Source organism: Vulpes lagopus, chromosome 14, assembly GCF_018345385.1.
Source record: "Vulpes lagopus strain Blue_001 chromosome 14, ASM1834538v1, whole genome shotgun sequence".
NCBI lineage: Eukaryota > Metazoa > Chordata > Mammalia > Carnivora > Canidae > Vulpes > Vulpes lagopus.
The window spans coordinates 127,484-141,714 of NC_054837.1; positions in this window are offsets into that span (position 1 = coordinate 127,484).

The following is a 14,231-nucleotide window of genomic DNA, read 5'->3' on the forward strand; positions in this document are numbered from 1 at the left end:
CACGCTCCATGCTCACCCAGCCTGTGACTGAGTAAACACTAGCCCAGGCATGAAACCTCTCTTCAAGTCCCCAAACCCTGCAGACTCCCGTAGTGTGCACCCCTGCCCCTCCTCTCTGGGAGAGAAAGAGGGGTCTTGCCATGACTCTGCTGCTCGCTGGGCCCCTGCTTGGGAGGGCAGCCCTGCCAACTGTGTCGGGGTTCACAGTTTATGGCAATCCCAAGCTGAAAGTCCACTCTTGGGCTCACTGATTGCAGCCAGCTTCCTCACTCTGATGCCTGGGAACTCTACCACACTCAGTCATCTCCAGCCGTCCTGTGACCCTGGGGATCCTGAGACCACACTCTCCCATCTAGGATCCCACCCCACTTCACCAACTGAGCACCTTCCAGGCAGGGGTGTCCCTCACTGAGCAGACTTTTAAAAGCTCTGATTTTGTGCTCTGCTGCTCTATCACTTTCTGGGTAGCCAGCTTTCTTTCTGGGAGGCTCCTTCCCCACGCTTTATCTTCACATATATTGCCTCAGATTCACTTCTCTGCACCTCCTACCTCGCAGAAAGTGGTCACTTTTCTCTTTGGAGAATTGCAGCTACTCCTCTCTTAGATCTCCAGTTGAATTCACATGTGTTCAGAATGATTTGATAGCTACTTCCCTGAATTCCTGGGACCAGACCAGACTAAGGCCACCTACTCCTCCACTGTCTTGGACTCTAAAATGAGTGACAAATAATTACAACAGCTGACACATGTTCTAGGGAGCATAATTACCAGGTATTATTATCAGGTTAGGGTGACAGCCTATGATAGTAAAACTAAGAAAATAACATGCTTATGCTGACATGACATGACATATCATAAGATGACAAGTCAAGGCCAAAATACTGACTGCCTACGTAATTCTCTCACTTATAGAGTAATCTTAAAATACTAGCACAATGCAATATTTTAACATTAGTCAGATGCTTAGGGAACACGTACATCATTTGAGGATGAAATGTAACAGGTTACAGATGGATTAACAGTAATAATAACAGCAGCATATTGCTTTTTCAGTATTCATTCAGCAGCAGGATGGGGAAAAACTGCTTTTGTTGCTGTACATATCAGTGATGAGGCCTATGGGCCACACATGGTGACATAATGGTACTTTACGTCCATAGGACACGTGGATTCTCAGTACCAGAATCATTATTCCAATTTTTAGGGTGGTGAGGTCTGTACAACTGCCTGTGAGAACAGATCATTTTTATGATTTGGCCTGGATAGAAGCTGCTTTAGTTCATTTGGAGGATGAATTCCTTTCAACCCTATAGCTTGTCCTCATGACCCAGGTTCATTTTCTTGCTCCTGAAATTCTTCTCCTCATTAACATACTAAGGGGGTACTGGAACTGCTTTTGGATCCCTCAGTGTCAGTGAGTGTGTTATAAATGTAGAAGAATGTGTATGCATAAATATGTATGCATACATGCATGGACTTCTGTATGTGTGCATATGTGTATGTATAGAATGGCTTTATTGAGATACAATACACACTGTAGAATTGATCCTCATGTAGTGTGTAATTCATTGATTCTTAGTATATTCACAGACTTGTACAACTATGGTTATTTTGAAATTGCATTCGGGACACCTGGGTGGCTCAGCAGTTGAGCAATTGAGCATCTGCCTTTGGGTCAGGACATGATCCCAGGGTCCTGGGATCGGGTCCTGCATCGGGCTCCCCACAGGAGGCCTGCTTCTCCCTCTGCCTGTGTCTCTGCCTCTCTGTCTCTCATGAATAAATAAATTTTTAAAAAATCTGAAATTGCCTTCAATTTTTTTCAGGTTCTAGAGTGTAGAAACTGGATATAAATATGGAAAAGTGAAAATTAACAACAGCAGCAATACCAGTAATCATAGTTTGAGTCGGCCTGGTACTCTTAAATATATCACCCCACTTAAACACCCAACAACTATATAAGATAGGTATTAATTCAACTTAAAATGAAAAATACTGGTGCAAAAAGGTAAAATACTTTGTTTGAGGTTAAAATAATTGGCATATGCTAAAGGAAATAAACCAGACTAAGAGAGACAAATACCATCTGATTTCACTCCTATGTGGAATCTAAAATAAAAATAAATGAGTAAACAGGAAGTAGAATCAGACCTATACATAGAGATAATGAACTGATGGTTGCCAGAGGGGAAGGGGAGAGGGAAGGGCAAAATGGGTGAGGGTGTGTGGTAGATAGTGGCTTCTAGTTAGGGAATGAGCAAGTCCCGGGAATTAAAGGTACAGTGTAGGGCATACAGTCAGCAATACTGTAAGAGCATTGTGTGTTGACACATGGTAGCTACATTTCTGGTGAGCACAGCATAGACTTGTTGAATCACTATGTTGTACACCTGAAACTAATGTCATGTTGTGTGTTAACTATATTCAAAGAAAAAATTGGTAAAACCAAGATTTGATGTAATGCCAGTACAGTGCTACAATTCCTTATCCTGCTGTATCAATGCATGTATTCATTTTATGTGATATAATTCACTCTGGAATTTATTGACCTAATATTTTCACCAGTGTAATGCCTTTCTGACTTCCTTTATTACCTTGTGTATGTCTTGTTCAGTTGATCATTGAGTGTTTGTTTTGAATGATAGCTCCTCCGCTTTTACTTCTACACGTTATCAAAAATGTCTCATTTTATTTAGACTTTATTTCTAAAAACAAACATGTTTCTCTGAGGACAGAATTTCACCCCAGAAAGGTGAGAAGGGCCCATGTGAGGTAAAGCCCTGAAGTGCTGGTAGCGGTCTGTGAATTATAAGATCACAAGCTTCACACACCTAGTGCACCTGATGAATTCTGTGAAAAGCAAGAAGAGCCTATGCTCACGACTTTTGCTGTTATCATAGTGTTATCCATGACCACATCCCTTTTATCTGAAGCCTGGAAAAAAAGTCCACCTGAAAGTTCTTTAGTATCCATTCCTCTGTACCTATTTGGTATAATGGTCAATAATTTGGTTGGGCTCCTCTGTCTCTACCTTGCTTTGTCTACTGAAGCTTCTTCTCCTGTAGTCTCCCCACTCCATTCCTATGAATAACTCTCTTTTTCTGATTGTTATGCATAAGTAGAATGTAGAACAACGTATAAAGGTCATGCTCTGCTAAGGAGACTCAGGTTATGATGACGGACAGCAAATTAGCTTGAAAATAAAATTATGGCTTTTATATTTGTATTTATTTTAGATTTATAGTTATTTATGTTTGATTAATTTTAAATTTAATATAATATGAAAAACAAATCTCTAAGAGCTCTCATGTAATATATCAAGAAGAAGCCAGAGTTTAAGATGTTGAGAAACATTGACCTTTTAGATACCCTGGGAGCATCTGACAGTATTCTTTAATTAAAGCACAGTGTGTAGGAGATATTCCTTATTTCACAGGGGGCTGTTGGAGCTCATTGAAAGTAATAAGGTGGGGGATCTCTGGGTGGCTCAGTGGTTTAGTGCCTGCCTTTGGCCCAGGGCGTGATCCTGAAATCCCGGGATCAAGTCCCACGTTGGGCTTCCTGCATGGAGCCTGCTTCTCCCTCTGCCTGTGTCTCTGCCTCTCTCTCTCTCTCTCACTGTGTGCCTATCATTAAAAAAAGTAATAAGATGGTAGAGGAAGAGCACAGTGTTAAAAGAAGAGAACCACCCCACCAAGAGGCCAGTTGGCCAGAAACTGGGGACCCAAAGAGTCAACTTTAGGAGCAAATGGAAAGAGAAGAGAGTAGAATCTTTCATGCATTGGGTGGGATGTGTGATAGTCTCTCTACCCCTTGAGTTAAAGAGGCAAGGCAATAGTGTCAGCAGGGGTGGGAATGGGGAATGACAAGAGGGATGGGCCCCTCATCATCCTTAACCAGTAATAGACCACACAAAGCATTTTGTATGTACAGAGAAATGGAGGAAGTAGCAATAAAGTAGATTGGTTGATTGATTAACCATTAATTTAGATGAGAACAAAATATAGTATGCTGTTAAACCGATAGGAATAATCTGGTCAAGAGGGAAAACCGATTGATACAGGACAACGAGGTCAGAGGGGATGGGGTGTAATACCCAAGGACAGAAGGCCGTAAGTAAGGGAGCATCAGCAATTCTTCCATTGTAACAGGAAAGAAAACAGAGCAACATGGGCACCTGTGTGAGAGGCCTCTGAGAACTTCAGAAACCTATATGGAGGGGAGTCCCCAAAATCCTGTTAGTGGGAGACTAAACCTAGAAAATATAATGTGGTTATTTTGTAGTACATCATCATCTACCAATCCATCCATCCATCCATCCATCCATCCATCCATCCATCCAAGAAAACTCTATACTAGACACTTCACCAATTGCTGGATGTGTAAAAGTGAGCAAACCAAAGCCTGGCAGAACTTGACAAAACAGTCCTCACAGAACAGTCATGTCTAAAAACTCTGGTAGATAAATGATTTTTACAACATACAGTTTAATGAAAACTTTAGTTAAACAGGTTTTATTAAGGGTAGCATTGCTAAATGATAAGCCAGGAATGGAAAAGGATTTAAAAAAGGGGATTATAAAAGTTTCATAGAAAAAAAAATGTCTTTAATTAACAGAGGGACGTTGTCATTTTCAATTTTATATCAATGTTTTTTTCACTATGAATGTTTTCATTATCTCCCTTTAAAAGATGAATATAATAAATACCTTTGAAAGCTGCGCAAATACAAACTTAGGTGCTCTGTTAGTGTCCTTTAGCTGAACATGATGAGGGGGTGATGATCAAAAGTCTGCAGTAGATGAAAGTAAAATATTTGTGGTTATCTCTACATCATATGTCTGTCTGTCTATGTATCTATCTATGTATCCATCTATCCATCAATCAATCTTCTACCTATCTATTGGTTGTCTTCTGCACTAAACTTCAACTGTCTTAATTTTAGTCTCCTGTGTTCTGGATTTTATTGTTTGTTGGCTATGTAAATTTCATCTCAGGCATCAAGTTAAAACCAATCAATGAACTAAAACAGGGGATCCCTGGGTGGCGCAGCGGTTTGGCGCCTGCCTTTGGCCCAGGGCGCGATCCTGGAGACCCAGGATCGAATCCCACATCAGGCTCCCGGTGCATGGAGCCTGCTTCTCCCTCTGCCTGTGTCTCTGCCTCTCTCTCTCTCTCTCTCTCTCTCTCTCTCTCCCTCTCTGTATGACTATCATAAATAAAAAAATAAAAAAAAAAATTTAAAAAAAAAAAATGAACTAAAACAGACAAAACCACTACTACCTAAGGCAACAAGTGCAAACTTGCAGTTACTTTCCTTCTTTGTCTATTAAGAATACTTGGAAAAAGAAAAACATATCAGTTATGTTTTTAAAATTTTTTTATTTATTTATGATAGTCACACACACACAGAGAGAGAGAGAGAGAGAGAGAGAAAGAGAGAGAGAGGCAGAGACACAGGCAGAGGGAGAAGCAGACCCCATGCACTGGGAGCCCGATGTGGGATTCGATCCCGGGTCTCCAGGATCGCGCCCTGGGCCAAAGGCAGGCACCAAACCGCTGCGCCACCCAGGGATCCCAAATATCAGTTATTTGTCACACTGTTTCTCTTCTTTCTAAGCACCTTTCCCCTTCCAATTGCATAGAGATCCAACAGGTCGGATAACAGACCTTTTTCCTACCTCGGGTTGGCATGAGAACATGCTTGTGCGTGTGATTAGGGATGGAGAGTTGGATTCACGCTGGGCTTTCTCCATGTTTGGGCTTTCTCCATGGTCCTGGTATCCCTCCATGTTTCCTGCCACTTGCTGGAACTCAAAGGATTAAAAGATAACCTTAATTAAATTCCTTCTTCCTTGCCAAGTGAAGAAGGCACAGGTTTTTTTGCATGAAGGTCGCTGAACTAATATCACATTGTCCTCTAAGCCAGCCCAAATATGAGCTGAAGTCTAAAATCCTCAACTCTGTAGGAAAATTTTAGTTTCTAAAAATTTGGCTTCTATCATGGTGATATTGAGAGTGGGTGTACCAGTGACTTCTTGATTTTTACATGGGTTTCAGTTTTAATCACACAATATGATTTTATAAGATTTACAACTCTTTGGTTCAATGCTCTGTGTGCTTTTAGCATGGAGGAGCTCAATCTACAGTGTTGCTTCAGATTGTGATTGAATCTGGCCCAAAGTAGGAGTTAATATTTTCATTGATAAATATAGCAGGGGTATCCAGGTAATTCTGCTTCCAGCTCTGGTATTAAAACTTATTATATAAATATTAAGCATCTACTACTAAGTGTTACTATAATACATTTCCTTACTGATGGCACATGAAATGTAAAAAAAAAAAAGTGCTGGTTATTTTGAAGTACAATATGATTGGAAAACTAGATAAGAAAACTAATATATATTTCAAGAGCTGAATATCTCATTTAAATATTATAAAAAACGAAAAAAAAAATAAATATTATAAAAAACGTTCAGAATAGTAACTCACATTCATATTTTATTGACCAAGAATCTGAGCTTATAGAGTTTAAGTGATTTGTTCAAATCTCATTGAGTTGTCAGTAAAATTGGGATCTAAACATGAGTTTTCTGATTCCATGTCTGTATCGTTTTTCTTAATTATACTGTGGTTGCATATTTTTAAAAATTATTTTAGGGGATTCTTGGGTGGCTCAGTGCTTTGGTGCCTGCCTTTGACCCAGGGTGTGATCCTGGAGTCCCAGGACATCAGGCTTCCAGCATGGAACCTGCTTCACCCTCTGCCTGTGTCTCCGCCTCTGTCTCTCTCTCTCTCTGTGTCTTTCATGAATAAATAAATAAAATCTTTTTAAAAAATCATTTTTTTTTCAGTTTTCAATGAATTGTCTGCCAAGAAATTTTCCCATTATCTTTATTATGGGGCAGAATTAGAGTTAAGAAATACTATTATAAACTTATGTCCCATGTGCTAGCTTATGGTAAAAATGAAATCCTATTTATATTAATAATATTAGGGATCCCTGGGTGGTGCAGTGGTTTAGCGCCTGCCTTTGGCCCGGGGCATGATCCTGGAGACTTGGGATCGAATCCCACGCCGGGCTCCCGGTGCATGGAGCCTGCTTCTCCCTCTGCCTGTGCCTCTGCCTCTCTCTCTCTCTGTGTGACTATCATAAATAAATAAAAATTTAAAATAATAATAATATTATCAGTGGCTCCATACTTTTAGCTTTATCTGGGAGAATATTCTCTTTCAGATGGATAGCCTGTCTAGAGTAATAATCTTTGAGGTTCCTAAGCCCAATATTTCACTCTCAAATATTCCTTCCTATCTATGAGTAGGTGCTACAGCCTGCCATTTTATGAATATTTGCTTCTAAAAGGACCCTTGGCCAAGTCTCTGGCCAGAGTCTTGCTGCCAACAAGTAGAAAATAAGCAAGGACCCCTTCCATGTCTGCCCAAAACCACTGTCAGGGCTTCTTAGAACTTCCCATGAAAGAGCACATTTTAAGTGTCCTTCACAGAAGAAAACTTGAAGAAAGGGAAGTTGTGGACTGTGTTGCTGCTGGGTAGAAGTGATCCTGAAAAGAATCAGCATTGTACAGAGGGAAATAGAGTCTCGGGTCTGCTGAGATGGGGTCTCTGCTAGCATCAGTGGTCTGAGTGGTGTAGGAAGGAGAAGGAAGAAAAGGATCCCCCTCACCTAACCCGTTTAGTTACCTGTGAGGTATGGTTTTGAGGGTTTGAGGAACACTGTTGACTTCCTGAGCCCTGGGCTTGCCAACAGTGCCACAGTGCTGGAAAAAGAGCTTTGCAACCTCAGCAATATACTGAGTTTGTAACAGGTCCCTGGGTGCCGGTGCCTCCCTTCCTTGGGAGCAGTGGGAAGAAGGCATCACAATCCTTTCCTGTGGAAGATTCCATTTTAGACTACCTTAAGGTCTCAAAGAAATTCTACAACGTTGAACTCTGGAAGAAAAAAAAAAGGTGGTTTAGATGTTATGATTATTTCTTTTACAAGAAATTCTTTGTTTTTTTAAGCAGAGATTCCCAGTTTCTCAAGTAGCAACCAGCAACAAACGGCAATACGGGAAGAGGGAGTATATGCCAAATTAAAAACTATGTCTGTTACACTTATATGTAATACATTATATGATGATAATACAGTGTTTTTTTTTTTTAAACGAATACTGGCATTTTGAAAATTGTAAATGATTAAACTTTGTTGGGCATCTGGATGGCTCAGTCAGTTAAGCATCTCTTGATTTTGGCTCAGGTCATGATCTCAGGGTCATGAAACCGAGCCCTGTGTCGGGCTCCATGCTGGGCTGACTTAATAATAACTATATTCAACAATATCCAAGCCTTAAAATATGCTGATATTTCATTTTAAATAAACTATACTTTTTTCCTAAGTAACAGTTGTTAATTTAGAAAGACAGTGGAGAACTAGAAAATACAAATTTTTCAGTTGAAAAAATTATATATCTTTGATCCAACTTCTGGAAACATCAAAAATGTGTTTCTAATTAAATATATCACCATAGTGAACTTGAACACCTTTGACAATATAATACTGAGAATAGGTTATACCTTGTCTGGCAATACATTTTTAAGAGGCATTTTGTCTTAATATATTTGGCCTTGATAATTAACAATTAATGCTTTTATTTTATTTTTTTCAATTAATGCTTTTAAAAACATACTTTAATTTTATTGGTACAGAAAGTATGGATCCTAAAAGTTAGTTGTCTCCTATAGTAAAGTCCTTCTGCAACCTAGTGCTTGCTGTGTAATAGCAATATACAATCTTTTCTATTAAGAAAGAAACCTTTATTTTCTTGGTCTTTGAGATATAAAGTGATTTTTCTTCTTCTGAAGTAAGTGACTGAATGTGCAGTTTTATGTATGGATTTGAGGCTGCTGTGTTATCACAGTGAGAGAGCTGGGAAAGCAGATAGACTCTCAGTGTCAGCCATATCAGCTGTATTATGTGGGAAGAAGTAGCAGCCAGAGCACTTCAATCATGGCCATGTAAAATATTGTGCAGGTAGGAATGAGGGATGAAAGTGATTCTTGTAAATTCATTGAATGTTGCTATTAATGTGGCTTTAATAAAATACAGAGGCAGACAGAGTGAGTTTGAGCTACTGCAAAGTGGGTAAGAGTAGATAGTAAAGCTATGGGAGAGGTTATTCAGAAAACAGTGTTAGAATTTAGGGAGCTAAAAGGTAGACCATGGCTTGTTTATCCAGTCACCTGTTGAAGGACATTTGGATGGTCCAGGCGTTGACTCTCATTCTAAAGTGGCTTCTTCAAGCTAACTCTAGGCTTCTGAGGGTTTATGGGCCTCCCATACCTCTGGGCTTCTTTACTATTCTTTTCTTTACTATACTGATATCATCTTCTAAGTCTTTTGATCTATATGGCCACTGAGAATTTAAGAACAGTGCTTCCATTTTACCTCTTCTACTATGGGTGGTGTGCCACCGCCTTAGGTCATGTGTGAAATAGCCACAGTTGGTTTTTTTTTTTTCCAAAAGCTTACCAGCTTCCCCTACCAAATCCAGTCAAGTTTGCCATCAGACCCAACAATTTGGACTTTCCCCTACCTATCTGTAGGTTAGAGAATAAATCTTCCTACCTCCCAGCTTGCCTGGAAGCTTAGCTCCAGGGGGAAAGGGAACCCTCCCCCGTTCTTCTTTCCCTTTTCTCTCTACAATAAAAATGAAGCATAAGAGGAAAGCTTTGGGTTTCCATCTCTACATTTCATATTTTCCTCCTTTGGATTCTGGGCATATAATAGAACTCTATAATCCAATCTTCCAGTCTGTCTCTATAGAGGGAATGAAACATCTTTCAAATCTATTACCTTGCTGAGGATTCAACAGCTTTATGTTAGATATAAGAAACTCAATAGTAATTCCCCCTCTTTGAATTCTTGTTTGAGCAATTCTAATCACCCCTAACCCTATCCATCAAGAGATAAATACATCTTGATTACTGGAGAAAAGATTAAGTACATTAAATACAAGGGTAAGGCATATTCATTTGGCTTAAAATATTCTTGTAAGTATATGTATATAAAGATTTTTATTGTGTATAAGGATTTTTAGTAGCAATACACTGAAAACAGTTTGAAATTATTTTAAATGGAGAAGGAGTAAGATTGAGCAGTTTTATTACATTCACAGTAAGGATTATCATTCAACTATTAAAAAAGAATGAGAATTAAATGTACATAAATGTTATAGAAAACTATGTAAATCATGATTCCATTAAAAAATTAAATAAAATCTCCTGCAGAAGTGTATACATAATTCTCTATGTTAGTGAAAATATATAAAAACCATGGAACAACAACAACAAAACGCAGTCCAACCTGTCAACTTTAGGTACTCGCAGTGGGATTGAAGAGATTAAGGAATACCATTGACTTTCTGAAAATTTTATGCCTCTAAAATTGAATGTAAACATGTTTATAATGAAGTAAAATTAAGTTTTAAAATAAAAAAGAGAAAAAATAAAATGAAAGCCTTATTAGGCATTGCTATAAACTGAATTTTGTCCCCACATTTTTGTGTTGAAGGAGTAACCATAGTGTGATGTTATTTAGAGTTGAGGCCTTTGAGAGGTTATTGGATTTAAGTGAAATCATGAGTGTGGGGACTTCAGGATGGGATTACTGCTCTTGTGAGGAGGGACACCAAAGAGCTTTCCTCTCTCTCTCTCTTTCTGCCAGGACAGGACACAAGGAGAAGGTTGCTTTCTGCAATCCTAAGAGAGTCCTCACTGGGGAATTGGATTGACCAGCATCTGGATCTTAGACAGCTTCCAGAACTGTGAGAAATGAATTCCTGTTGCTTATGCCCCTCAGTCTTTGGTATTTTGTTATATAGCAGCCTGAGCAGATTAAAATATTGGTACTGAGAAGTGTGGCAATGCTGTAACAAATACCTCAATATGTGGAAATGACTTTGGAGCTAGATAATGAAGAGTTTGAAGTGCAAGTTAGAAATGTGGATGTTAAAGTGTTGAAGGAATCATTTGGTTCCTCCTAACTGCTTTTAGTAAAATACATGAAGAAAAAAATAAATTGAAGAAGGAATTATTAAATAAAAAGGAATCAGAACTAACCATTTTAAAAAATATATATTCAATCTGGGGACGCCTGGGTGGCTCAGTGGTTGAGTGTCTGCTTTTGGCTCAGGGCATAATCCTGGAGCCCCAGGATCAAGTCCCACATCGGGCTCCCTGCATGAAGCCTGCTTCTCCCTCTGCCTATGTCTCTGCCTCTCTCTCTCTCTCTCTCCCTCTTTCTCGAATAAATAAATTAATAATAAATAATTATTATATTATTATAATAAATAATTCTATTTATATTGCAGAAAATGAGAAAGTGTGTCTGGAAGACAGCACCGAAGATGTTGTTGGACTGTCACTTGTTAAGTAGATTATGGGGTCATCCCATTAGAAACACTGTGCATTTGAACTGAAGAGGACAGAGACAGGATAAAGTGAAGGGAGGTTGTCAGACTTCTTAGATATGACAGGGTTGGGCCATGGGGCTATTTGGATGTGATTGTGTGTGCTTTTTCAAGACAAGGGGAAAAATGAACCAAGGAATTCAGAGATCACTGGAACTGCCCTCATGATTTCAAAGTGTGTGTGTGTGTGTGTGTGTGTGTGTGTGTGTGTGTATGAGAGAGGAGGGGGCTGTTTTGGTTTCAATAGGTGAGACGATTGCCACTTGGAACACTGGGAGGTGAGCTCCTTGGAATCTCAGGAGTTTGCCCATGGCCTAGCAGAGCCTTCGGGAAACAACCCCTGCTCCAGTGGGTTTGGAACGTATGGTACAGAACCAAAGAGGGTTATTTTCAAGCTTCAAGATCTAGCAATTAACCTTCAGTTTTGGGCTTGCTTGAGACCTATCACCCCTCTTTCTTTCCCTTTTTTCTATTTTGAAAAAGAATGTCCATCCTATGTCTGTTCCACCATTATATTTTAGAAGCACAGCTCTTGTTTCACAGGTGCATCACTGGAGAGGAATCTTGCCTCAGATCTGGAATCTCACTCATTTTATATGATTTATGTTTTTTTTATTTTATTTTTTTTAAATTTTTATTTATTTATGATAGTCACACAGAGAGAGAGAGAGAGGCAGAGACACAGGCAGAGGGAGAAGCAGGCTCCCTGCAGGGAGCCCGACGTGGGATTCGATCCCGGGTCTCCAGGATCGCGCCCTGGGCCAAAGGCAGGCGCCAAACTGCTGCGCCACCCAGGGATCCCTGATTTATGTTTTTTTTAAATAAGACTTTGGGCTTTAGATTTTAGAGCTGATGCTGGAATGAGTTAAGACTTCTGTGGATATTGGGATGGAATGCACGTGATAAGACATGAACTCAGGGGGTCAGAGACAGAATACTATGGACTGAATTGTGTTCCTCAAACTCCATATGTTGAAGCCCTAACCCCCAATGTGATGGCATTTGGAGATGAAGCTTTTGGAAGATAATTAGGTTTAGATGAGATCATGAATATGAGGCCATCATGATTGGGTTAGTGCCTTTATAAGAAGACATACCAACAAGATTTCTTTCCCTTTCTTTCTGCCATGAGATGACAGTGTGGGAAGGTGGCCATCAGCAAGCCCAGAGGAGATTCTGACCAGGGAACCTAATCCCCTGGTTGTCCTTGGACTTCCCAGCCTCCAGAGTTTGCATAATAAGTTCCTTTTGTTTTAGGCATCTGGTCTGTAGTATTTTGTTTTGGCAACTGAGTTGACTAAGGTAGATGCTTAAAAATACATGAATGGAATTGATGCTGACACCTGCACCCCAATATTCATAGCAGCAATGTCCAAAATAGCCAAACTGTGGAAGGAGCTGAGATGTCCTTTGTCAGATGAATGGATAATGAAGATGTGATATATATATATATATATATATATATATATATATATATATATATATATATATATATAAAATGGAATACTACACAGCCATCAGAAAGGATGAATACCTACCATTTGCTTTGATGTGGATGGACCTGGAGGGCATTATTTTGAGTGAAATAAGTCAATCAGAGAAAGACAATTATCATATGGTCTCACTCATATGTGGAATATAAGAAATAGTGAAAGGTACCATAAGAGAGTGAGGGAAACTGAATAGGGAAAATAGAGAGGAAGATAAAACAAAAAGTATATATTATCGTACTGTATTTTTCTTTTGATTATCTGGGGCTTCTGTTTTATTAAAAATAGCTCATTTATTTTTTAATGGTTTAATTTATGCTTTTATATATTCTCCAAATGTCCTGCATTACTTTAATAATCATAACATAATATATTTTATTATGTTTTGTAGGCAAGTTTCATTTTTAATACAATGAAATCATAGTATTATCTAAATTGCTCAGAGAGAAGGTTCACGTAGCTAGTTGGTGGCAGTATTAGGATAAAGGTGAGAACCCAAACTTATTTCCATGTATTTTCCATAATAACATGCGTTTTCTTAAAAAGTTATGTGTTGTCATTCTGCAATAGCAGGAGGTTAACAATGATGGTATTTGAAGGCAATATGTTCTAAAATTTAGAGATTAATTGTATCAGTATAAAAATTTCAACAGTATATTACCTTCCATAAAATACTGATAACCTAAAAAAAATACTGATAACCTCTTAAACAAGACCTAGAAATCCAAAGTTTAGAGAGTCCAAATACATAAGTATTACATTTCAAATCAATTAGAGCTATTGTGTGGCAAAATGTATACATATTTTGTATGTTCTTTGTGTGTGGGTTTGTGAGTACGCTTATTATTAGTATTATGAATAGAAAGAAATGGAATGGCATAGAAGTTTCTTGATAGCATAAAAGTAGGAACAGGACTGTAGGTCTATATCGTTGCATGAGCATTTGATTTTTCCTCATGATTTTTAGAATATGCAAAAGCTGACCCTCTAATTCTCCCACATTAATATTCAGTTATGGGATTGTTTTGTATCACTATATTTCTTCTTTACCTTCCAAATCATAACCTACATGTCTATACGTTCATAGATAGAAAAATTTGAAAATCAAACCTAGATATCTGTGTACTTAAATGGAAGTGAAACCCAAACTATTGTTTGTGCTAAATGATAATAAGTTATCATGTAAAATTCAGTAAGTGTTGTCTTGAATGTGGTCATATCCTAAATCACTTTCATGGGCACAATGAAAGGTAAGAGTGTTGACTTCTTGGAC